Source organism: Felis catus, chromosome F1 (genome assembly GCF_018350175.1).
Source record: "Felis catus isolate Fca126 chromosome F1, F.catus_Fca126_mat1.0, whole genome shotgun sequence".
In the NCBI taxonomy this organism is placed as follows: Eukaryota; Metazoa; Chordata; class Mammalia; order Carnivora; family Felidae; genus Felis; species Felis catus.
Window position 1 is genome coordinate 66,142,562 of NC_058384.1, and position 25,060 is coordinate 66,167,621.

At 56.8% G+C, this 25,060-nt stretch overlaps 1 protein-coding gene across 5 annotated transcripts in view; it reads right to left on the reverse strand.

The window, feature by feature from the left end:
- KIRREL1 (kirre like nephrin family adhesion molecule 1) overlaps positions 1-25,060 on the reverse strand; it is a 99,254-nt gene that overhangs the window by 66,177 nt on the left and 8,017 nt on the right. The window contains exon 1 of one of the 5 annotated variants that reach the window (XM_023247948.2): positions 11,779-12,407. The exons of the other annotated variants lie outside the window; for them this stretch is intronic. The gene's annotated coding sequence lies outside the window, so the exon portion shown is untranslated. Of the gene's footprint in view, positions 1-11,778; positions 12,408-25,060 lie in introns of those variants that run through there. 5 annotated transcript variants of the gene reach the window in all.

The following is a 25,060-nucleotide window of genomic DNA, read 5'->3' on the forward strand; positions in this document are numbered from 1 at the left end:
TGTCCCTCGGAGCGTGAGGTGTGTCTGCGAGTGGGCGTGTCTGTGACGGTGGGGCGCGTCTGCGAGAGAGTGGGAGAAACGGTGTGCGGGCAGTTGTGCACACGCGCTTGTTACTGTGTGTCGCTGTGTGTGTTGCACGCTTGTGTGCGCTCGCGGTGTGGCAGGCCTCATTCCACAGGCCCAGCTCGGAGCAGAGGGAGGGCCACCAGGTCCCTGCCCTGGGAGGGAGGGGGGGAGGGCGGTCTTGAGGTGGAGGGGGTGGTCGGTCTTGGGGGAGGGGCAGTCGGTCTTGGGGGGGTGGTCTTGGCGGGGGGCGGGCGGTCTTGGGACAGTTTTGGCGGGGGCGGGGGGAAGGTCTTGGGGGTCTGCGGTCGGTCTTGGGGCAGACAGGTGGTCTTGGGGGGGACAGTCTTGGCGGGGGCGGGGGGTCTTGGGGAGGGAGTTTTTGAGGGGCAGTCGGTCTTGGGGGGACAGTTTTGGTGGGGGCGGGGGGGGGGTCTTGGGGAGGACAGGCAGTCTTGCGGGGGACAGTCTTGGCGGGGGCGGGGGGTCTTGGGGTGGGACGCTCAGTTTTGGGGGGCAGTCGGTCTGGGGGGGCAGTTTTGGCGGGGGCGGGGGGGTCTTGGGGAGGACAGGCGGTCTTGCGGGGGACAGTCTTGGTGGGGGCGGGGGTCTTGGGGGTGGGACAGTCGGTCTGGGGGGCAGTTTTGGCGGGGACGGGGGAGTCTTGGCGGTGGGACAGTCGGTTTTGGGGGGACAGTCGGTCTGGGGGGGCAGTTTTGGTGGGGACGGGGGGGTCTTGGGGGTGGGACAGTCGGTTTTGGGGGGGACAGTCGGTCTGGGGGGGCAGTTTTGGCGGGGGCGGGGGGGTCTTGGGGAGGACAGGCGGTCTTGCGGGGGACAGTCTTGGTGGGGGCGGGGGTCTTGGGGGTGGGACAGTCGGTCTGGGGGGCAGTTTTGGCGGGGACGGGGGGGTCTTGGCGGTGGGACAGTCGGTTTTGGGGGGGACAGTCGGTCTGGGGGGGCAGTTTTGGTGGGGACGGGGGGGTCTTGGGGGTGGGACAGTCGGTTTTGGGGGGGACAGTCGGTCTGGGGGGGCAGTTTTGGCGGGGACGGGGGGCCTTGGGGGTGTACGGTCGGTCTTGGGGGAGGGACAGTCGGTTATGCGGCCAAGACGGCGGGGCCTCCCAGCCTCACCCCGCACCCGCAGACCATGCGCCTGGGAAGTCCCGGCCCCGCACTGGGTCCCGGGGCGCCCCCACCGGGGGGGCCGACGGCCCGGGGCCCCTCGGCCCGCCCTCCTCGTGGGCTGGCGTGGAAACTGCAGAAAAGATGGAGAGAGGCCGCCCTCGGCCTCCCTCCCGGCTCTGCGGTTACGCTCGGCAATGATCCTACGGGCCTGGAATCCGAGGAATTTCCTGCCCCGCGCTCCCTGCGAGCCGGAGAGGGACCCGGCAATTAGGCCTGGACTTTCCACCCCTGCCTCCCTCCACCCAGGCTCCGAGGGGCCCTCCGCTGCGCCTGGGAGGGGTCCGCGGCCCTGACTGTCCCCACGGGGCCGCCCTCGGCCACCCTGCCCTCACCCCCCCTGCCAGCCACCCAGGGCCCCGGCCAAAACGTGCCACACCCTTTCCTCCACCCTCAGAGCCCGTAATAATGCGGGACACACACCAGACTCCGCTGCATCTGCCTCGGGATCATTTAATCTTTTTGCGCCTCTGTTTTTGCTTTCTTTTCCTTTCTCCCAACCAGGAGCCAGGGGCCACAGGGCACCTCTGCTCTTTCTTCCTTCCCATTCAGGTCTGCTGCTCTTCCCCCACCCCCCTCACCCCTGCCTCCCTCCTCCTTCCCTTCCTCCTCTCTTCCTCTCCCTCTCTCCCCCTCCCCCTCTCTGTCTTCCTCTCTCTCCCCCTTCCCTCTCTCTTCTCCCTACCTCTTTCCTTCCCCCCCTACCTCCCCGGCTCCCCTCCCTTCCCTCCCTGCCTCTCTCCCTCTCTCTCCCCCCACCCCTCTTCCTCCCTCTCTTCCTCTCCCTGACTCTCTCCCTCTCTCCCCGCCTCTTCCTCCCCCCTCTCTCCCCCTTCCCTCTCTTCAGGATGCACTGACTTGTTTCATCTGTGCCCTTGTCCCAGTATGATAGGAAAAGATAGGACAAACCAGGCAGAGAGGGAAAGGTTAGGACCTGAGGTGTCTGGGTGGAGAAAAACATACTTTGGAAGCCCCTCCGGCGGGCGGAAGGTCCCTCTTAAGAATGTAAGACACCACTTACTCCCCCTCAACAATCAAAATACCTACCTAAAAAAAGTAAACCATAAAATTTATGTGCTACGAGGGACAGGATGACCACAGTCTGAGTCCTCACCCAGTGGAGTCCAGCCAATCAGGAGTGGCCCACCCTGCGCCCAGCGCCCAACGCCATCCGGCCAGTAAGGGAGGCACCCAAGAAGGACCGGGGGGAGGGAAGGGAGGGACACCAGCACCTTGTAAAACAAGGACCCTCGCCTCCCGTCGCGCCTCCCCCATCGCGGGCATTCACTTCGAAAGCCCCCTCTCTGCAGAGCGAGCTTTCCTACTCCTCTGACTTGCTAAGACTCCAACGTTTTGTCTGCTGCTCATTCTGTCTCCTTCGTTCCTCGAAGCGGCGAGACCAGGAACCCTGGGTACTGAGGTCAAAAATCCTGCAACATGCCTTTGGGGGCTCATCCCAGGATAGCCACGCTGTCTAACTATAAGGAAAGAGCAGCTGGCACCCCCCCTTTTCTTTCCATCCTGAACAAAGCTCTCAGACCAAACAGTGGGCACCCGTCAGCCAGTTAAGAGGGAAGAGTGTGGCGGCCATTCTCCAGCCTTGGGGGACAGGCTCCTTGGGTGTCCTCCCAGCTGGTCCCCCAACACAGTTGGGGACGTCGGTGTGGCGGAGCCCCAATTTCCTTTCGAGAAGAACGCCCAGATGCACGGACTCAGCAACCGAAGGGTCCTGATCGAGGCTGCTCTTTGGTGGACGCCTGAAGGCCGTCGGCAGAACCTGGTCCCTGACCGCCCGCTTGGGTGTCGGGTGGAATTCTCCTCTTTCTGTCTTGGCCAGCCTCTCCGTTTGGGAAATAGTGGGAAAGCCCCAGACTGATCCCTCAGATACCCTTCTAGGAGTGATGCGGGTGACTTCCGAGGCGCCCTTCTCACAGGTTTCCCAACTACGGTGGAAGGTGGCCCCCTGCTTCCATTTCCAACCCTCTGACATGGCTCACCTCCCAGGTTCCCATTTTTTGGACTCTCATTTTCATTGTCAAACGTCTCCTGCGGACTTACTCCGATGCCCTCTGGGCTCAGCACCCTCCTCCTGCCCTTGATGCCCACGGGGGGATGGGAGAGAAGACATCTGGCAGGCTCCCCACGAGACGCAGATGGCCTGGTTAGTCCGCCTCGGGACGGGGACGTAAAGGAATATTCCCAAGCAGCTGCCGAAACGCCTTTTGTTCCGGAGAACTTCCCAGTCTTCTCTGGCCCGACACGGACTGCCCGAATGCCACTTGTTGGGGGGGGCGGGGGGGAATCTGCATCTGCTCACCTGTCCGAGCTGACAGGCTTCAGGACCCGGAGACCTGGTTCTCTGCGCTCTGGGCTTTCGTCTGCCTCCGGCCTCCCTGGCTGCACCTCACCTCTTCTGCCTTCTCCTAACTCCTCCTGTTTCTACACCACGTCAGTGCGGCCAGCGTGACTGGCTCCTATGTCACCTGGGGGCCTCTGGAGCCAGGGGCTCCTCCTCCCCTCGCTGTCGAGGAGCAAAGAGCACCCCCTCAGGCTCACGCCACCCGCTTCGTGTTTCCTCACTGGTGCCCCAGGCAAAGTTGACAACGGAGAACCAAGGGATCGACTTATAAGTGGACGCAGGTGTGGAACACAGCCCGTGTTTAAACTCACCGAAGCCTGTTGGTTTAATTTTGAGACACGTCTTCAGAGATACCAGCATTCAATATATGAAACTCTCCCACCTCGGTTTACAGAACCAAATGAGCCCATGAGTATCTCTGTTACGAGTTGCCCGCAAAACGATGGCTTAACAGGGTGGTTCGTTTTGTCTCCTGGGTTTCACGGGCAACCGTTAAGTTCGCTTTCAGGGCCCTTGATGACCTGGAACTGTAAAGTTTTGCTGGGATGATAAGCTGGATTACACTTTTTGGACACTTAGGCCTTTTCCAAATCCGATGGAACGCTGAAAGCATTACTTACTAAACACAGGTCTGTGCTTCTGACTTCTTGCAGAGAAACTAAGGGTATTGGGGCCTGTTGGAAAACATGCTTAATTGATCCCATCTAAGGAATCCCATCTAAGGAATTCTGATGTAACGGTTCACAGTTACTTACTACTTAGTCTTTACCGGAGTTTTCTAAGAGTTAACATTCTGCTAAATGTAGTTAAGACTGATGGAAATAAGGAAAGCAGCATTGTATGTGGAAAAGCACACGTGGAAGAAAGATACAAGAAATGCAAATACGTTTTTGGCGAAGGTAAAAAAAATAATAATAATTTTTGTCCTACATGAGACTGGTTGTTGGAGAGAAATGACTTGGGACAAAATCTGAGTACAAAGGAATGTGGTAGAAGGCTCATGAGGGGAAATCTTTGGAAACGAATTTTATGTGCGGTCAGGAGGGACTAAGGTTAAAATGAATGGATTGTAAAAGTTTGCGGGTAGAGGGGCGCCTGGGTGGCTCAGTCCGTTAAGCATCTGGCTCTTGGTTTCGACTGAGGTCGATTTCATGGTTCGTGAGTTCAAGCCCCACACTGAGCTCTGAGCCGATGGCACGGAGCCTGCTTGGGATTCTCTCTCTCCCTCTCTCTCTGCCCCTCCCCTGCTCTCTCTCTCTCTCAAAATAAATAAACTTAAAAAAAAAAAAAGGCCGGGGAGATGGTGGCCATGTCCTTGCTGCCGGCCTCCAAACGCTCCGCACTTGTGTTGTTTCTGCAGGCAGATGGATAGATGGAGGGATGTGCCATGAGGGGTGGATGACTATGACACATGAAGGGCTTTACTGGGATACACGGGAGCCATTGTGCTACACTTAGCCCAGCGTATGCTGACTTGCACCAATCTAGTGACTTTAAAATGGACACCCACACGGCTGGAACATATTTATGTGGGCATTGCTGGAAACGGCAGAGGAATAGACCTCGACTTTGGCCTTTTTAGCGCCCCCCCCCCAACAGCCAATGATCGATACGTAAACTACTGTCCAGCCAAAAATAAAATTAGCACATCCTTCTACCACCAGGGGAGTCTTACTTGACCACAGTCGATACCCCCCAAAGTCCCACAGGTGGGAAACGGAGAGGTAGGAGAAATCGGGGAAGACAAGGTCAGCTCTCAGAGGTAGGGTCAAGCCTGGGTAAGAACGACTACTCTCTGCACCTGTCCAGACTGACCGGGCTTCCGTCTGCCAGTCTCAGAGCCGGCCAACAACGGGGGTCAGGAGATGAGGATTTTCCTGGCCAGCTATAGGAAACTGAGATAAGGGATGCCTTTTCCTCCTTTTCCCTACAGATAGGCAGTTCCCCAACCAAGGCCAACATGCCTTTGGGATGCCCTGTGAAAAGTTGGGATGATTTTGATCCACAAACCCTGAAGAAAAAGCAACTCATTTTCTTTTGCACCGAGGCTTGGCCCCAATACAAGCTGGAGGGGGAAACCTGGCCGCCAGAGGGAAATATCAATTAAAATACCATCCTACGATTGGACTTGGTTTGCAACGTGAGGGGAGATGGGGAGAAGTCCCCCGTGTTCGATGTTTTGGGGCCTTAAGAAAAAATCAAGATACGTGTAAGCAACGTAAGGTGGATCCTGATTTAACAGCCACCCTTTCTAAAGTCCCGCAGTCAGGAGAGGAAATGATTAAGGGCTCCTTGCCTATACCCAAGACAGACCTAGAGAAGGAGGAAGGGAAGTCTTCTCTTCCTCCTCCTCAACTCCTCAATCTGTGCATCCAGACGTTAAAACGTGCACTTCTGGGGCGCCTGGGTGGCTCAGTCGGTTAAGTGTCCGACTTCAGCTCAGGTCACGATCTTGCGGTCCGTGAGTTGGAGGCCCGCGTCGGGCCCTGTGCTGACGGCTCGGAGCCTGGAGCCTGTTTCAGATTCTGTGTCTCCCTCTCTCTCTGACCCTCCCCGTTCATGCTCTCTCTCTGTCTCAAAGATAAATAAACGTTGAAAACAAAAACAAAACCAAAAACATGCACTTCTCCCCGTGGCCTACCTCAGCCAGGCCCTGCCCGCAATGTGACAGGCATGTCTCCCCTACAAGAAGCTAGGATGCAGGAAGGGGGGACACAGGGAGGTACCACCATGATAAGATTACAAGTACCTTTTTCATTAGGAGATTTCAGACAGATAAGTGGAGATCTATGTAAATTTTCTGATGATCCAGATAAGCATACAGAGGCTTTTCAGAACATTACGTATGTTTTTGAGTTGACCCAGAAAGATATAATGCTTTTTGTTGAATCGGATTCTTTTTTATCATTTTTTTAATTAAAAAAAATTTTTTTTAATTTAAAATTTTTTTAATGTTCATTTACTTTTGAGAGAGAGAGAGAAAGAGACAGAGTGAGTGGGGGAGGGGCAGAGAGCGAGGGGGGAGACAGAGAATCCGAAGCAGGCTCCACTCTGAGCCGTCAGCACAGAGCCCGATGCGGGACTCGAACCCACGAACCGTGAGATCATGACCTGAGCTGAAGTCGGAAGCTTAACTGGCTGAGCCACCCAGGCGTCCCTTGTTGAATCCGATTCTTAACGAGACAGAGGAACGTGGGCTTCCGGCACTGGCTGAGAAATATGGGGACCAGCAACTCATTAACTACCATGGGACCGGAGGTCCTATGGGGAACTTCCAATTCCCTACTGGAGCTCAGGCAGTTCCGCCCCAAGATCCTAGCTGGGACTACGATAATCCCAATGGGAATGGTGTCGCCGCCATTTTTTGGAATACAGGTGTAGCCTGTATTTTGGAAGGATTAAAAAGGAGTAAGGTGAAGCCTTTAAGTTACACTGAATTAGCCACTATCTTACAGACACAGGATGGAAGCCTGGTGGCCTTCCTGGAAAGGTTAAGGGAGGCTCTCATTAAATGTAGGGCTATCTCCCCTGACACCCCTAAGGCCGAGACGATTCTGAAGGACAAATTTGTCCCTCACTCGGCCCCACATATTCAGAGAAGACTGCAAAAGTTTGGCTGTTGGCCCGAAAGGGACCCTGGGGGAGCTCTTACGAGCTGCCAATCGGGTATATTACAACCGAGATCAAGAGAAGAATAAAGAACAGGAAAGGAGGCTTAAGAAAAAATCTGAGGCTTTACTCGCGGCCTTGCGTACTATGTCAGATGGGACTTCCCGAGGTCCGGGCACCCGGTGCCATTTATGTGGCCGTTCAGAGCTCTGGAAACAAGAAGGTCCTCGGAGAGGACAACCGAAGTCGAAACCCTACCGTAAGCCAGGCCCCTTGTGTGGAGACAGGCACCGGAGATCTGAATGCCCTCGGGGACCTCGATCTGTGAGGGCTCAGATAACCAGTGTCCCTGAGAGGGACTGGTGGGCCCGGGGCTCTTGATGGTGCCCCCCCCCAAACCAACCACCTATCGGAAACCCAGAGCCTCGGGTAACTGGAAACAGAAGGAACACCGGTTGATTTCCTTCTTGAAACCAGAGCCGCCCTTTCTGTCCTCCTTCCCACTCCCGGCCAACCATCCAAATGCACGTAACTATCAGAGGCATCTCCGGAAAACCTCTGATTGAATTTTTCTCTCAGCCCCTGGGGTGCATATGGGGAGACTTGATTTTCCAACACTCTTCTCTGATAATGCCAGAGAGCAACGCGCCCTTGCGAGGAAGGGTCATTAATGACTGAATTTGGGACAACGGGGCCACTCGCCCCAGGACGGATAAACAATTGCCGGAATTTACAGCGATCTGGATATCCAAGATCAATCTTTGCTCGAGGTAAAATCAAATATGCCTCATGGAGTTGTTCTCAGGGAAACTGGATGGACAAAGGAGAAACTGAGGATTCAGGACCATAAACTAGTTCAAGTGCTTATCCAAATAAATATGGACAGGGGAGGAAACACTATCGTTAAACTGCTTTAAAAAAAAAAATTACCAGATATGCCAGGGATTTTTTGGATGATTACAATGTGTCTTTCCTGCCCATGGTGTGACCTCTTCCCAAAGAGGCATTGCCCTTGGAATATTCATGCTCGTTGGTCTGATATGCTTTTTCTATGTCATCCGTAGGTGCCATCACACATATCAGAAAAATAAGACATCCAAGAAAATTTTGCTAGCCCAGCTGTTCCAAACACCCTCCCACTATATCGGACCTCCGGATCGACCTCTGAGCCTGCCCTGCCGTCCCCCCGTCATCACCCCCTTCAGCAGGAAGTAGTTAATTAAGATGGGTCGTGGGGCGCCTGGGTGGCTCAAGTCGGTAAGTGTCCGACTTCAGCTCAGGACACGATCTCATGGTTTGCGGGTTCGAGCCCCACTTCAGCTCAGTGCTGTCAGCGCAAAGCCCACTCTGGATCCTCTGCCCCCCCCCCGCCCCTCCTCTGCTCACACACACACTCTCTCTCTCTCTCTCTTAAAAATGAATAAACATTTATTTAAAAAAAAAATCAGTCGTCATCCCCGTTCCTAACAGCAGTTAGGAGTCGTGCGTTCGGAGAGGAGACTATGATAGGAAAAGATAGGACAAACCAGGCAGAGAGGGAAAGGTTAGGACCTGAGGTGTCTGGGTGGAGAAAAACATACTTTGGAAGCCCCTCCGGCGGGCGGAAGGTCCCTCTTAAGAATGTAAGACACCACTTACTCCCCCTCAACAATCAAAATACCTACCTAAAAAAAGTAAACCATAAAATTTATGTGCTACGAGGGACAGGATGACCACAGTCTGAGTCCTCACCCAGTGGAGTCCAGCCAATCAGGAGTGGCCCACCCAGCGCCCAGCGCCCAATGCCATCCGGCCAGTAAGGGAGGCACCTGAGAAGGACCGGGGGGAGGGAAGGGAGGGACACCAGCACCTTGTAAAACAAGGACCCTCGCCTCCTGTCGCGCCTCCTCCATCATGGGCATTCACCTTCGAAAGCCCCCTCTCTGCAGAGCGAGCTTTCCTACTCCTCTGACTTGCTAAGACTCCAACGTTTTGTCTGCTGCTCATTCGGTCTCCTTCGTTCCTCGAAGCGGCGAGACCAGGAACCCTGGGTACTGAGGTCAAAAACCCTGCAACCCCAGGCCTGTCTGCAGGCTCCCTCCTAGAGGCATGTCTGTGGCTGGGACTTCCAGAACACAGAATGGAAGGTCTGGGCTCCTACTTCTTTGGTTCAGGCCAGAGATACAGGGCCCAGGATGGGGAAAGTGCTCCCCAGTCATCTGAATGAACCCTTATGTAACTTCTTTCTGCAGTGGCCAGAACAGCAGAAGACAATTTCTCTTCCCGATTACGTTTTGCTCAGGCTCATATTAAAACCGGCCCACGTTCCCCCATCGCACATCAATCGATGGCTGGATCCCAGGCGCCAGGGCACCAGCGGCCTGGGAATTAAACACTTGCCACAAATAGTTCTCACGCCGGCCGGGCCTTGCATTCAGCATGGCCTCCCGGGAAGGCAGGCATTTACACGGACTCAGTGAGGGACGGGTTCCTGCCCCCTCTCCCCTTCCCTCTCGAGTCCAGTGCTCCCTCTTGTCCAGGCTTTGTGTTCCCTTCCCCCTTCTAGACACCCCCTCACGAATGCCCCATGCTACCCTTTGGCTTCATTCTTCTTCAGTAGACGTTTCTGAATCTTTTCTGCCCCAAATCCTGCCAAGTTAGGACCTGGCTGGAAGCTGGAACCTCGTTTCTGCACGTAACACACTCCCCCACACACGCCGTTCCCAGGAGGGCACCCGTCTGTGTCTCCCCATCTCGGGTCCGTGGCAACACTCTCACGTGGCCTCCACTGCCCACAGGTCCGGCCCAGGATTCTCCCATCAACTGCCACCGCCTTCCCCGTGCTCCTCTTGTCCCCTCTCTCTGAGAGTGGGGGAGCGGGGAGCCCAGGCCCAGGGGCACAGCTCTCCAGGGCCCAAGGTCCCAGGGCCTGGGCCTCCTCTGCAATCTCCATGACTCTGACTCTTGGTAATCCTGACCCAGGGTGAAATTGAAACAGTCCTTCCTGCACCTCCCCAGTCCTGGCATTTCCCACAAGCCTCAGAAGGAGACGACTCTGGTTCAAAAGGAAACTAGAGCTATTCCAACACTTCCATGGGAATGTGCACCCTTCTCCCGCTTTCCTTCAACTGTCAAGATATTTGCCTTTTGAGGTTGCGAGTTGCTAGTGGCCAGTTCCCTCCTCCTCCTTCCCATTCCCTTTAAACAAAGCTTTTTCTGTCAGGTTTTTGACCCTGATGAAGATTTTTAACTGGAATCCTTCCCCACCCCCCCACCCCCAATTCTGAAGGATCTTTTGTCTTCTGAGCAGAAGAACTGAGGGATTGGAAAGGCTGCTTTCTTTTTTCTTTTTTTCCCCGTCAGTAATTGGGGAAAAATTTTTTAAAGAAAAAACCTGAAGGATAAAAGACAGAAAAAACCAATATGGAGCTATTTTCTTTCTAAAAAATTTAGTTTAAGGGAAAACAAGAGAAAGACCTTGAGGAAAAGAGAGGAGAGGGGCTGGGAGAAGTGCAGAAGCAGGAAGGGGTGAGGAGACGTGTGACAGGGCACTTGGGGCGCCCATCAGTGGGAGCACTCGGGGAGTGTTCAGGCGCCTGTCAGTGGGAGCACTTTGGCACCCGCGAGGCGGAGCACTCACTGGCAGCACTTCAGATGCCCATTCCCCAGAGCACTCAGGATGTTTGTTGCCTAGGAGCACTAGGGATGCCCATCGCTGGGAGCACTAGGGTGGGCATCAATGGGAGCACTCGAGGGCACATCGCTGGGAGCACTTAGGATGCCCATCGCTGGGAGCACTCAGGCACATCACTGGGAGCACTCGGGGGCACATCACTGGGAGCACTCGGGATGCCCATCGCTGGGAGCACTTGGGTGTGCATCAATGGGAGCATTTAGGTGTACATCACTGGGAGCACTTGGGTGCGCATCACTGGGAGCACTCAGGGTGTCTATCACTGGGAGCACTCGGGATGCCCATCACTGGGAGCACTTGGGGGCGCATCAATGGGAGCAGTCGGGGGCGCATCGCTAGGAGCATTCGGGTACACATCACTGGGAGCACTCGGGATGCCCATCACTGGGAGCACTCCAGTACACATCATTGGAAGCACTCGGATGCCCATCACTGGGAATACTTGAGATGCCCATCACTAGGAGCACTCAGGTGCGCATCACTGGGAGCACTCAGGATGCCCATCGCTGGGAGCACTAGGGTGGGCATCAATAGGAGCACTCAAGGGCGCATCACTGGGAGCACTTCGGATGCCCATCGCTGGGAGCACTCAGGCGCATCACTGGTTGCACTCGAGTCTGCATCAATGGGGCTGCAATATCCACGAAACAGTTTCTCCCACTTAGAAGAGAAAGAAGCGGAAACCCGCTCCGAGGCAGTAAAAAGCACCCTCCTCTGTGCACAGGCACAGTGTCTATTAGGGCCTAGCATACAGCAAATGCTCAATAAATGCAGGGCTGAACAAAACAGGCTGCCACGGGTTCCTGTTGTTTTTCTTTTCCCCCGGGCCAAATGAAGGGTTGGTCGGAAAAGAAACAGACAAGAAACAACCAGCTCGGGCCAACCTCACCTGACACGGTTCTGCAAGGCTCCCAGAGGTCACGTGTTGTCAACCGCTTCTGGTCTCACCTTGTTGCCTTCCGCGGGCTCAGTTCTTGCCCCGTCTGGCTAGGCACAACCGATCCAAAGAAAGGAATCAGCTCTCAATTACCGGCCCTCGGGCTTCTCACTTTAGAGATTATCCATGGAAAAATCTTAATCCCGGGCAGGCTGCCTCCCTCTGTCACCCAGAATGTTCTCGTTGTCAGTCTTGGAGCAAGCAGGGAATTAGACCTCATGTAAATAGCAGTCCCAGTCAGCAGTAATGAGCAAGGCAAATCTGATTATTACCTTTGTCATTATCACCATCATGTATTCCAAAATTAAAAAAAAAAGATTAGAAAGAGCAGTGGCTGGGTGTTACCATGGTGCGGCTGGGAGTTCACTATGTTTACAGCAGGTCTTTAATCCGGGGGACTCCACCTCGAAAAGGAAGATGACCAAAAATTTGGATGTTTTGTTACTTAAAATCGCAGCTGACGTTTTAGTAGCTGCTCACTTATTATTTGCTGGACACTATGCTGTATGTTTTATGTATCTTAACTCAATTGATTTACTTATTGCATACAAGATTCGAGGCAAAGTACGTGGACATTTAGTCAATGATATAAACAATAAATTTCAAGGGGCGCCTGGGTGGCTCAGTCGGTTAAGCATCCGACTTCAGCTCAGGTCATGATCTCGCGGTTCGTGAGTTCAAGCCGCGTGTCGGGCTCTGTGCTGACAGCTGGGAGCCTGGGGCCTGCTTCCGATTCTGTGTCTCCCTCTCCCTCTCCCCTCCCCCACTCTCTCTCTCTTTCTCTCAAAAATAAATAAATGTTAAAATCAAAACAAAACAATAAATTTTGATAAGAAAGCCGACATTGGGTGAGGTGGGGGTGACTGGGCAAGCAGGGAAAGAGAATAAGGACTGGAGAAGTAAATCGAGATGGGGCTAAAGTTAATATAGTCGATACATGCCACAAGCTCTTCCATGCTTCATCAGAGACCAATTGCAAGGCTAGCCTTGAGCTTCCAAGCAGCAAGTGCAAAAAGGAAAAATTCAAAATCAGCGACACGATGTACAGTATCCATAAAATAAAAACCATCTGACGGCTTAGGAAAAGCACCGCTACAGAACTTTCTCCAAGGATCCTCACATAACGAATACTGCGATGTGTTGAACCATAACCTGGGCAACATCCCTACCATAAATACAATATGTTCAAGGGTTACTCCTTAGAACATTCTTCAGTGCATGCCGGTGGCACGGGGCCAAATGCTCAGCTCAGTGAAGGCAATTCTTCGAGAGGCCAGAGCCATTCGGTCTCGGTTTATCACTCTCCGAGGGTCTGGTGCAATCTAAGGATAAAATTTAGGGTATCTGGAGGCAAGGACCGGAAGTGGGTCATAACAGCGGGAAGGAGGGCTGCAGACAGGAGACGGGACTCTTCCGACTTAGCTATTTGGGCCTTCAGTTCCGAGCGGCTTCTACGGATGAGGGAGGAGAGAACGCCACCTGCTCTGAGAGGCACCATGTCTTGGGAGGCAGAACTGAGGATTATCGTCCCAAGGAGATGGGGCAAGGGGCCAGCCAGCTGTTGTGATGTCTGGGGTGGGGGGTGAGGTGACTGAGTGAAACTGACTTAAAACATACAAAAGTACTTTGTCATTAAAAAAAAAAAAAAAATGGCTACAGAGCACACCTAACCCCCAAATACCAGCTCAGCTCTTGGCCATCCTGAGGCCTGGGAAGATTAAGTCCTGCTGGAGGAGCCCTAAGAAGCATTCAGCTCAGCAGCTCCAGCAAAGCTCCCAGCTAGGACGTACCCCCCTTCTGGAGGAAGAGCCCCGGGGGACCCCAGCATCTCAGACCTGGAGGGCGAGGGTCAACACAGAGGTCAGCCTGCACCCTTTGCCCTCGAGGTCACCAGAGGGAAGAAAGTCCACACCTTAGGTGTCACATCCATCTAGTGACCCAGAAATTCTTCCGTGGATCTGACCCAAGTCCCTCCTGTTTCCTGTACTTTCCTAACAGTCGAGAAAGCCTGTCCAGCCTCATCTGGGGCCGGACCGAGAAGGGCAGCCCCCTGCCAGAGGGGAGGAGGCTGGGGGGGGGGGGGGGGCGGGGTGCTCCCGGCTGCTTCCCAGAGCCCCTGGAGTAAGGGAGGACTAGGCTCCGAGGGAGGACACACACCGGGTGGAGAAGGGAGAGCAGGGCGGGCTGGAGTCTCGGGCGAGTCCCCCGACAATGGGCAGGAGTCTGGAACCTGCAGCCTGTTACTTAATTATCTCTGAATGGTTTTTGTTCCTGGCTTTAAACATTTACCCCTATTGGGTTTTCTCGGCTTCACCAGGCCTCTATCTCCTTTTCTTTGCGGTTGCCATGGCAACGACTCCAGGCGTACAACCGCTCTCTGATTTTAAATAAAAGTTGAGGTTTCTCTCTCTCTTCCCTCCCCCTCCTTCCTCCCCTTTCTCTCCTGGATGGATGAGGTTTCTCTCTCATCCCCGCCCTCCCCTTCACCTTCCTCTGCCCTGCGCCCTCCACCCAGCTGCTTCCTTATCATTACCTCTTCCCTCATTTCCTCCTTCCACCTGTCTCCTCCCTAAGCCCTCCCCAGACCCCCGGGCTCCAGGTGGAGGTTGGAGGGTGTCTGGGGACGTGGGGATCCGGGAGCAGTCCCAGAGAAGTGTCCCCAGTCCTCTCTGGGCCTCCGTAAGCAGTGGGTCCCTGATCTCATCACCCCTCCTCCCAGAGGGGGCCTCCTGGTGTGTGCAGGGGGGAGTGGAGAGGGAGGCGTGTGTTGGGCAGGGGCAGGAACCGCACTGCCCTGTCTGCTCGGGGCAGTGGGTCACCTTCCTTCCTGAGTCCCAGTTTTCACTGCTAACTCAAATCCGCGGTTTTCAAACCTGAGAAGTCTCAGCAGTTACAGGGGTGGGGGAGGGGGAGCGGGGTGGCAGGACACCTGAGACCCGGTCAGTCCTGCTGCCCGGCACCGTGGGCTGTCATTGGCCGTAGCCGAGGCACGGCGGTGCTTCTGGAGGAAGCCAGGAGCTCCGGCCACTCCCTGCTAGGGGGCTGCCCGGTGGCTCTCCCGTCACCTGCTGCCCCCTCACTAACCCCAATCCTGGATAAACAGGCAGGCTGTGGCTGGGGGGGGGGGGGGGGCACCTAGTCATCTTTGCCTTGGGCTGGGGACCGAACACTTTCCTTCCCCCTGGGTGACAGACAGCAGCCCCTCTCTTCGCTGTCCAGGCTGTGGGTCAAAGGCAAACATCTGGGCGAAGGCAGGCGAGTGGCGTTTTAGAACCAGCTACGCTCCAAGCAGAGAGGCCGGACCTCCAGGTCTATCCTATCCAGCTCTTCCTCCAACCAGCTCCGTGCTTCCCAAGTGCAGCGAGTTTAATTTTTTTTTTAGTGTTTAATTTTTTTTTTTTTTGAGAGCAAGAGAGAGATAGAGTGTGAGTGGGGAGGGGCAAAGAGAGGGAGACACAGAATCCGAGGCAGGCTCCAGGCTCCCAGCCATCAGCACAGAGCCCGACGCGGGGCTCGAACCCACGAACCATGAGATCACGACCTGAGCCGAAGTCCGGCGCTTCACCGACGAGCCACCCAGGCGCCCCCCCAGGGGCGGCGATTTTAGCCCAGGGGACACTTGCAGACATCCAGACGCTTTGTTATTGTCGCACCTGCGGGTGGGGAGCGCCACTGGGGGAACCACAGGTCCTGAGTCTCAGGGTCCTCCTTGCGGATCAGCGGCTGGCGCTCTCCCGAGCGCGGGGTGGGGGTAGGGGTGCAAGACCAAGGCGGAGTGGGCCCTTCCCGCCCAGGACTTCACATTAGCGTGTACTCACAGACAGGGTTTAGGAGCCCTAGGCTACAGTCAGGGAAACGGGCGTGTGTGAGGTGACACAGAAAGTCGGGAGGGACCCCGGAATGTGAACGCGGGTCTCCTGACTACACGCCCAGAACGTGAGGATTCGATTTCACAGTAAGAGCCGCCACGCACGGCGTGCTTCAAGAGTCCCGGATACCCCGCCAAGTGTCCACACGGGGCTGTGACACGGTGCGTGCCACACCCACAAAGCGGGGGCACGCTTCTCCAGGTGGGGTGCCCGGCACAGGGTCTCGCTGGTCCCGGGCTCGGACCCTCGAGGGGCCTTGGGCGCCACCGCGTCAGCTCCCGGTCTTACAGCCAAATAAACCCCGGAAAGAGAGACGCGGAAACCCCGGGTCACCCGGCCCCCACCTGAGATCGGCTCCAAAGTACCCTGGAGCTCCCACTGTTTGCGTCTCCCTGGCGACAGGGAGTGAGTGGGGCCCATACGGGAACCACAGTCCCAACACCCAGTGATGGAGGTTGGAGGGCAAGGGGAGAAACGGCAGGGGGTCAGGAGAATGGAGAAAGCTGCCTACCGATGGGTTAAGAAATAGAGAACTCAAGCCACCTGGCTGGCTCAGGGTGGAGCGTGTGACTCCAGATCTCCGGGGCCGTGAGTTCAAGCCCCGCGATGAATGTGGAGCCTCCTTAAAAGAAAAATTAAAGAAAAAAGAGAAGTCAGAATCAGGGGCCTGGGCTGGCGGAGGCGGGGGTGGGGGGTGGAGGGGGTGAGAAGGTGGCCCAGGACCCCAGGCCTCTCACAGGGCAGACCCCGACACGGCCCGGGGCCCTCCCGGCCTCCCCGCCCCCCTGGAGCCTCTCCGGGGCTCAGCCCATCGCTTCAAATCGGCTCACAGAGGAGGAAAACAGGCCCAGAAGCTTCTCTGAGGGCCCTGACCCTCGCCGCAGAGGAGGCCCAGGCATGACTTATGAAAGAGGCTGGGGTTTGTTATTTGTTATTTTTGTTTTGTTTTTAACAAAACATAATCCAGGGCCTTGGGGAACTTGCACTCTGGCGGAAAACTGAAAGGTCAGTGCTTTAAATGGAGCCTGTGAAATGAGATAAAGGGGAGGTAAGTCAGGAAAGGCCCCTGGAGGAGGGCGCCCTTCGGAACCTCGGATGCGGGGAGGTGAGCAGCCCAGTAGGGGAGGCTGGGGAGGCCGCGGGTCCCAGCGGAGGCTGCTGTCCTGCAGTCCGCGGAGCTGGTTTTCATTTCTCCCTTCCCCCACAGCCGGGCTCCGGTAGGGCTGAGATGATTAAAACCAAAAGAATTTTAAATGTCGGGAACGCACTCCCCCCCCCCCCCCCCACTGATGCCTGATGCCGTTTGCCTTTTCCCCTCCACCTCCCTCCCTTCTGCTAACTTCTCCTCCTGGGACAGCTGTTTGCCTCACGTCTTTCTTCTGGCCCAGTTTGCGGGGAGGTTTCCCAGTGCCCCCACCAGACCACTTGGTTTTCACTGTGGGGGGGGGGGGGAGCGCGGGGTGGGGTGTCTCGGGCAGAGGGGAGGGAGGAGGGAAGGGTGGAGGGGCCTTGATCTTGCTGGCGAAAGTTCCCAGAAAAAGAAAAGGGAAGAAATAGCTTTCAGGGAAAGAAATCTGCCAAATGTTTATGTTCCCACAAGACTCTGCAAAATCTTTTCATAGACCAAAGCTGAAGTTCAGGGCGAAGCCAGAGCTTGCCCTTCAGACATGCACACCCGAGCACCCACAGCCCTGGTCCGGGGCCTCCCACCCTCCCAGAGCAGCCAGACAGACCATCCCCACGACAGTGGACGGTGTGTGCGTGGGGTGGGGGGTGGGGTCACCCCATGCTTTCCTACCCCAGGTCCAGACCCGGTCCAGCGACGGGGACAACGTGTGCTTCCTGCCCCACCCCCGCCCCCAGCTCCACCCTGCTATCTGGGGGCACCCCAGCTCTGGCCTTCTGAAACCAGTACCCCCCAAAACCGAACTGGAGATCCAGGACCTCACTCAGGAACAATCAGTCCTTTTTGTGAACTCCCACAGCGTGGCCAAGAGTTGAAACCCACGCAGCCAGGAAGAATCTTGGGAGATTAACCTTCTGATTTTACAGTAGGAAAGCAGGCCTAGGTCACCGCACAAGGTCACCAACAGGGCTAACCATCCACAGCCAGACTCGCAAGCCAGTGCTCTTTCCATACTGTCCCCCGCCCGCCCTCCCATACAGACATTCCTATTATAAGGCCCAGGAAGCCAGAGGACTGTCAGAAGTAGCAAGCCAAGGGCGCCCAGGGGGCTCAAAATAAATAATAAAGTAAAAAAAAAAAAAAAAAAACCAGTGGATAGACTTTCCATTAAAAAAGAAGTGACAAGCCATCTGAGACGCCCCACATTTAACCCTTCGGCACAAGGGCTGTGCTGCCCGCAGCAGGCGCGGTGACCCCCTGAGGCCTAGGGGTCTGCCAGGGGGTGGATCGGCCCCGCCTGGAGCTGGACCCCAAGAAGCTCTGAGCTGAAGCAGGCCCCAGCCTGAGCATGCAGCTGATTTGTGGAAAGAAAACCGTCCGGGCCCAGGCCAGCAGGCTTTGCTCAAGAACGCACCCCAGAAGGAGCAGCGGGTTGAAGGTGAAGGAAAGGACCCTCCCCTCCCCTCTCCCCAGTCTGTAAACAAAACGCCTTGTTTCCCGTGGCTCCGCGGCCACAGGTAAGGCCACAGGCAAGGTGGTGTCGGTAAGAGGTGGGGAACACCGGCACCTGCCAAGCACAATCACATCCCAGGGACGGGGTCTGACGCAGGCCGCCGGTGAGCTTCTCAAAGATGCCCACTCGTCCAAGAAGGAACTGGGACCCAAGTTCTAGGTCGACTCCAAGGTCTCACCACTAGCTGAAGGCAGATAAGGAGAACGGCCCGGTGTCTTTCATTCTAAGGACGAAGCACAGGGTGCCAGGCTCCCAAAGGAAAACTCAACACAGGGGGAAAAACAGACAGATGCTCCCGTCCTCCGTCACCTCCTTGCAGACCTGCAGGAGTCCCGGCCGCCGCACAAAGAGCAGACTCGGTTCATTCCGGAGCTCCGAGTCCAGCCCCCGAGGGGAAACTCCTCTGTGTCTGGAGCCTCTCAAATCCACCTTCAGACGCGGCTCCTCTCTGCCTGTCTGTGGGGCGGAGCCCGGGGAAAGGAGGTGGGCACCCAGGGTGGACACCTCGCACGGCGGCGAACCCCGCTACAGGTGTGAACGAGCCTGGGCCTTTCCCTCCCCACTGGACCAGATGGCTCATCATCGCCGAGTCACCCTGTGGGGTTGGGCTAAGCCCCAGGCCCTATGTCCCTGCTCGCCTCGAAACGTACACTTCCCGAGACCTGGGTCCTGCTGGATGGCGACTACTCTGCTTGGCCATCGCCCCCCAGTCGCCGCTCGATGGCCGCTCGATCCCACCCGTGGGGAAGGAACCTCACTTGGGACCACCTCATGCTCCTCACTCGGCTTTCTGCCCAGCAACCTGTGCATGTGTCCTGCAGAACGCCGCCTCACCCGAACCAAGTTGAACCCTTACCCCACCTCTACCCTACCCTGCAATGCCGTGCTGTGCCACACACCATCCCACCATACCTAGCCTGGCTGCACCTCTACCCACTCCGTAACACCCTACCCCAACTCACTCCTACCCCCATTGAACACCTACCCAACAACACGTAACCTCACCCTGCCACACCCCTACTCTACCCTACCCCAGTGTACCCCTACCCTACCCCATCCCAAAACACTCCGATCCCGATTGAACCCCTAACCCACCCCACCGCACCCCTGCCCTAACCCACAACATCCCTGCCCCCAATGGACCCCTACCTCACACCACATACCCTCCCACTCTGGAACCCTACTCTACCCTACCCCACTGCACCCTGCCCCCACTGAACCACCAACCCCACACCATGTACCCCTCCCCCATCGCACACCTACCCCACCCACAACACCCCTGCCCCCACTGAAACCCTACGCCACCCCTCCGCACCCCTACCCTACCTCACCCCACAACACCCCTGTCCCCATTGAACCCCTATCCCACACCACATACCCCTCCCCCTCTGGACCCCTACTCTACCCTACCCCACCGCACAACACCCCTGCCCCCACTGAACCCCTACCCCCACTGAATCCCTACCCCACACCACGTACCCCTCCCCCACCACACCCCTACCCTACCCCACAACACCCCTACCCCCATTGAACCCCTACCCCAACCCACCGCACCCCTACCCTACCCCACCCAGGGAGGCTGAAGGAGCCAGCCATGCACAGTTCAGGGGGCTGCGTCGGGGACCAGATAGGCCGCCCCCACGGAGCACGCTGGCCTCCCCGCCCTGGCGGAGCCTCCTCAGGGCCTGGTGCAGGGCTCCAACTGCTCCATGGGGTGCCTGCTGCTGCCCCAGGCCTCATCCCACCCGCTCCCCCCCCTTCTCAGCATGTCTCTCCCCTTCCTCCCACCCCTCTGCTGCCGGCGTGGAGCAGGAGGTTATGAAAATGAGCTGTGTGCCCAGGAGACTGTAATTATCTGCTAAGTGTGAAAGCCAGAGTGATTAATTAAGAGATAATAAAAAGGAAAGGAGGGCGAGAGGGGGCCTCGCGGCTTTGCTTTGATGATAGAACCTGAGGTGAGCCCAGCAATTAGGGGAATCTTTATCGAGAGTTAGCTATAATCCACAAATTATCAAGCGCCAACTGCTCCAGGACCAGGGCACATTTCACTCCTGCCGCGTGACAGACCTGCAGACGGGGAAGGGCAGCAGGAGGAAGAGGCCGGAGCACCGGCCGGGAGGAGCCCGCGGCTGGCTGGCACCCACAGGCCGGCCACCAGACTGGCCCGTGCCAGGCACACCGGGCTGGCCACCGCGGAAAAGGGCAGCCGCGGCCCCAGCACCAGCGCCCCGGACACCTTGTTCCTGTCCCCCGGGGGCTCCTCCCCCTGGGGGCCGTGCAGCCCTGTCCACCGGGGAGCAGGGCCCCCTCCCGGGGTGCTGGCTGCCTGTTCCGTGGGTGTGTCAGCGGCCCTCCGGTGTGAATGCTGCAGGGGTCACACCTGACAAGGTGACGCCACAGCTCCCAGCTCCCCCCAGCCTGCAGCCTGCTAGCCTCTGGCAGGCTCCTCCAAGTCTGGCCCTCCCTCTGCCCCGCCAGAGAACCTTCCTAACTGACCCTCCGGCACCCGTATCTCCGCCTCTTCCCGGCAGACGCACAACAGGGTTCAACCCCCCCTGTTTAGACAATCTTCGTGGGTGTGTAGACCCGGGAGATGGGGAGCCTATGTCTCCTACTGTAATTAGTTACCCCGTAGCAGAAACCACGGCTCCTCCCTCAAGTCCAAGTTCAGAGCTAAGAGTCTGCACCTGTCAGATATGGCCCAGTATCCCAGGGAGATCTCCAAAGGCAGATCCCGATCCTTCCTTCTCTACCCACAGGGATCCACCCAGGCTAGGCTGGGCCGAGGATGTCCCCGTGTGATGCCGAGAGGAAACCGCTCCCGCTCTGAAGCTAGAACAGGTCCTGCCCCGGCGGGGGGGTGGGGGGGTTACCCCATTTCCCCTCCACACCCCACTGCAGCAGCAGAGGCCTGGCCCCCCGTGGAGGTGAGGGGGGGCCCAGACCATCAGCTAGAGACAGTGGGAAGGACGCCAGAGCCCCCCAGCCCCGAGCTGCTCTGAGCTGCAGAGAGGGGGTGACACTAGACAAGTCAGAGCATGGCGGCTCTGGCCCTGATTGGGGACACCGGGAGACCGGCCTTGGTGTTTCCCCGGAAAGCAAATCTGACCCCTGAAGAGATAGCCTGTTCTGGCTCACCAGTGACCTCCCTGGGCTTGCTTCTCCAGCACGAAGAGCCTTCTCTGGAGGTGAGGAGATGAACCTACCAGGGGAAGACGTCATTTATCCACACGGAGAGAATGCTGGGCGTTTATTCAGTTACAGCCCCCAGTGAGACAGCTTTCCATGCGGGGGCAGGAAGGCTTCGAGTTAGACGCAGAGAGGAACTTGCCACTTGTCAGGGCCTATTAGCTGTGAAAGTGAGCGAGCACAGAAGGCTACGGCATTTCCTTTCTCCTCCGACAGGTACGGACCCTGAGGTCCAGGTGGCGTCAGGTGAGTCCGACCTGAACAGAGTCTAAACACCCGGCGCTTTCGTAAAGAATCTTCTCCCCGTTTTCACCGCCAACCCAGTTCTCTGTTCCAGGGATACAGGCTGCATGCGCCCCTGTGTGCACGGGTAATGGTGGAATGTGTGTGGTTCTGGGGAGAGGGGAGGAGGAAGGAGAATCAGTGCCCATTCCTGCTTCCCCGAGTGGCCGGGATTCCCCAGACATAAGGACGAAGCTTCACCCAGGGAATCGGAACTCTGAAGGCAGAGACAGGTTCCCTCTGCTCCGGCCTGAGGATCTCCCTCGACGGCTGGGGCCCTGCACACGGATACGGGCAGGCGGGAAAGAGCGCGTTAGCTCACCATGTTGGCCCAGCCACCACCAGGTCTGCTGAGAAACTGACCTGCCCAGAGACAGGGGCCCCCAAACATGCCCCCAGTTAAGCCTACGCAAGACCCACCCTGCTTCCCCAATCACACCGCTCGCTCATGACCCGATGTTTGAGCCAAAGCCAAAGGTCCCGTTTGGTATCTCTGTCGAACTGTGTCCCCCAAATCTCCACCAAACCAAGAGCTGGATTATGAGGACTTTTTTCGTAGAAGAAGAACAAAATGGAGTGGAGATGACCGACTGACTCTGGCATGGAGGGTTTCCCAACAACACCCCGGCTGCTTGCTTTTCAACTGTGCAGCAGGCAGCGGCTGTCCAGGGCAGACGGGAGGGGGGCTGGGGACTGGTGAGGTGCAGGGAGGGGGCTGGGCAGCTCAGGGAGCCCTGGCGGGCACCACCCCTGTCCTGCCCCACAGCCTGCTTCCCTGAAACAAACCTATGGGAGCTCCTGAATCAATGACCCATCCAGGCTCCGCGATACAACAAAGCAGGCTGACAGGTGAATTCATTCACGTAAGAGGATTCTACTTTCCCTTGACGCTCAGTAGAACCCCGAAGCCCTATTTCTCCAGGGGGAAGCGTCTTCCAACACCTCCAGAGGCGGTCCCAGGACCGGCAGCACCAGCAGCATCTGGGAGCTCGGTGCCGAGGCAGAAACTCCACCTGCGCAGACCTTCCAAATCAGAAGGTGCTGTGTCCGCGCCTTATCAAGATCCCCGGGTGTCCCGCCAGCACGCCCAAGTCTGAGAATCCGTTCTAATACACTGAGTTGAAACCTGCTAGAGACGGGGGTGAAGACGACGGGCTTGCTTCCTGGGCACCGCGTTAGGAGTGCTTTTCCAAGCTTCACGTAGGGCCGTCGCCCCATTTCACAGATGCAAAAACTAAGGCTCACAACTCCGACCCAGGGCACTTTCCATCACGCTCTGCCACTGCCTCAGAGCTCCCACTGCACTGCGCCCCAGGGACCATCACCTTAGGAATTACCAGCATCATGGTTCACCTCCCTCGGCACAGAACCCGGGACGTCTCTGTATTTGAACCACTCTTGTCCTCTTCACTCTTGTGAGCTGTGAGAAGCAGGCACTGTGCAATATTAATAATAACTCTGATTTATTGAATAGCTTTTGTGTTCCCCGTTCTGCCCCTTAATACACAGTTCCCTCACTCAGTCCTCACGGCAACCCTCTGAGGTTAGTAGGCACTACTGTACCCATTGCATGGAGGGGCAAACTGAGGCTCCCGGCCGAGTGGCTCGGTCCCGACCACTGGGGCGGCCATCCCCCCTCCGAAGCCCCGGGGCACTCCAGGGGTCATGCAAGTCTGGCGTTGTGTTGAAAGGGGCCAGTCTCCATGACCTGACCCTGGGCACACAAACCAAATCCCTAGATACAGGCGCTGCAGCCTTGCTCTCAATTTTCTGCACAAATGGAGAGCGGCGGTGGTGCAGATAATCCAGAAGTCATTTCAACTTGGCTTTGCAATGCATTCGATTTTTTTTTTTTTTTTTTTTTTGCAAAGTCAGATTTTCCTTTCTAATTATATTTGGCTCAAACTGACATTAAAATGAGCGTGTCTTCCCACTGCACCCACTGCCTGGTGAGGGGCGACTTTCCGGGTGCATGCAGGGTGATAGACACCAGAGTCCAGGATCCACAGGGGTGAGGAGGGGTGGGTGCGGCGAGCTTATGGAGCAGCAGCCGTGACCCACAAGCGTGCGGGGAGCGTGGGCACCCCGTCCCGTCCCGCCGAGGGCAGCTGGTGGGTTCCCAGGGAGGCTGGGTCGCAGGCGCAGAGCAAGCCAACTGCTCAGGGTTTGGGATTAAAACCCAGGAGTCCCGCTGTCCTGATGAAAGTCCTTCTGGAGGATGAGGGCACCCAGGCGGCGAAAACCTCAACCTTCCCTCGGGGCTTCACCCTGCCAGCCTGCCCGTCCCTGGGTTTCCATTCCTTTGCAAATGCCTCTCCCCCCGCCCTCATGGCCACCCCACCCCCAGGTCCCTCTCTCTGCCTCCATCTGCCCATCTCAGTTCCTTTCCTAGTAATAATAACCTCCCAGTTAAGCGAATCGAATGGGTAGAGCCATTAAAAGCACCTCCTGGCTTGACAATGCTGGGTAATGGAGCGGGCAGGGCCCCAGGCTGTTCCTGGGAGAATTCGGGAAGGAGGGGGAACAACTCGGCTAAGCTGATTACAAGGACAAAGTTAATTTAGAGATGAGCTCCGCTGGGTGGGGTGGGGGTGGGGAGGAGGAAGCTGAACCCCGGAGGTGAGGAGATTTGGGGAAAGTGGGCTTTAGAGAAACAGCCTTTGTTCCTGGAAATCATAATCCTTGGGAGGGACCTCGGCTCCCTCCTTCAGATTCCTCGGCTCCTTCCATCCGGAGCAGGGGGGCACAATCGGGGATTGTCCAGGGCGCCGCATTCCAGAAGCTCCGAAGCTCCGGGCCGCAGCCCCTGAGCCTCACATCTGTGGAGGCGGGCTGTCCCCTCCCCCGGCCAGGCTCCCGGCCGCCAGCCCGCGCTCAGACCTCAGCATTTTTCACATTCCTGCCTCACAACCTTGGTCATATAGTATTGTCACTGTGTTTATCCTGGGACCGGAGAGCCCCAAGGACAGGGACCACACTCCACTTACCTTTCTACCCTGGTGCCTCGTGGAGAGCCAGGCCCGGCCCAGCCATGAAGACAACACTTTGCTTAGCTGCACACAGGCTCCCTCCCCGCTGGTGGGAACCTTCTTCAAAGGTTTCCATTTGATAAAAGGAGCTCAGGGGCTCCCAGAGGTTTGACAATCTCTAGGCTCAGCTCCCAAACACACACACACACACACACACACACACATCTGAGGCCGCCAGAGGAAACAGCCTGGGCCTGACCCTCTGCTGCAAAGAGAAGGGTCCCCC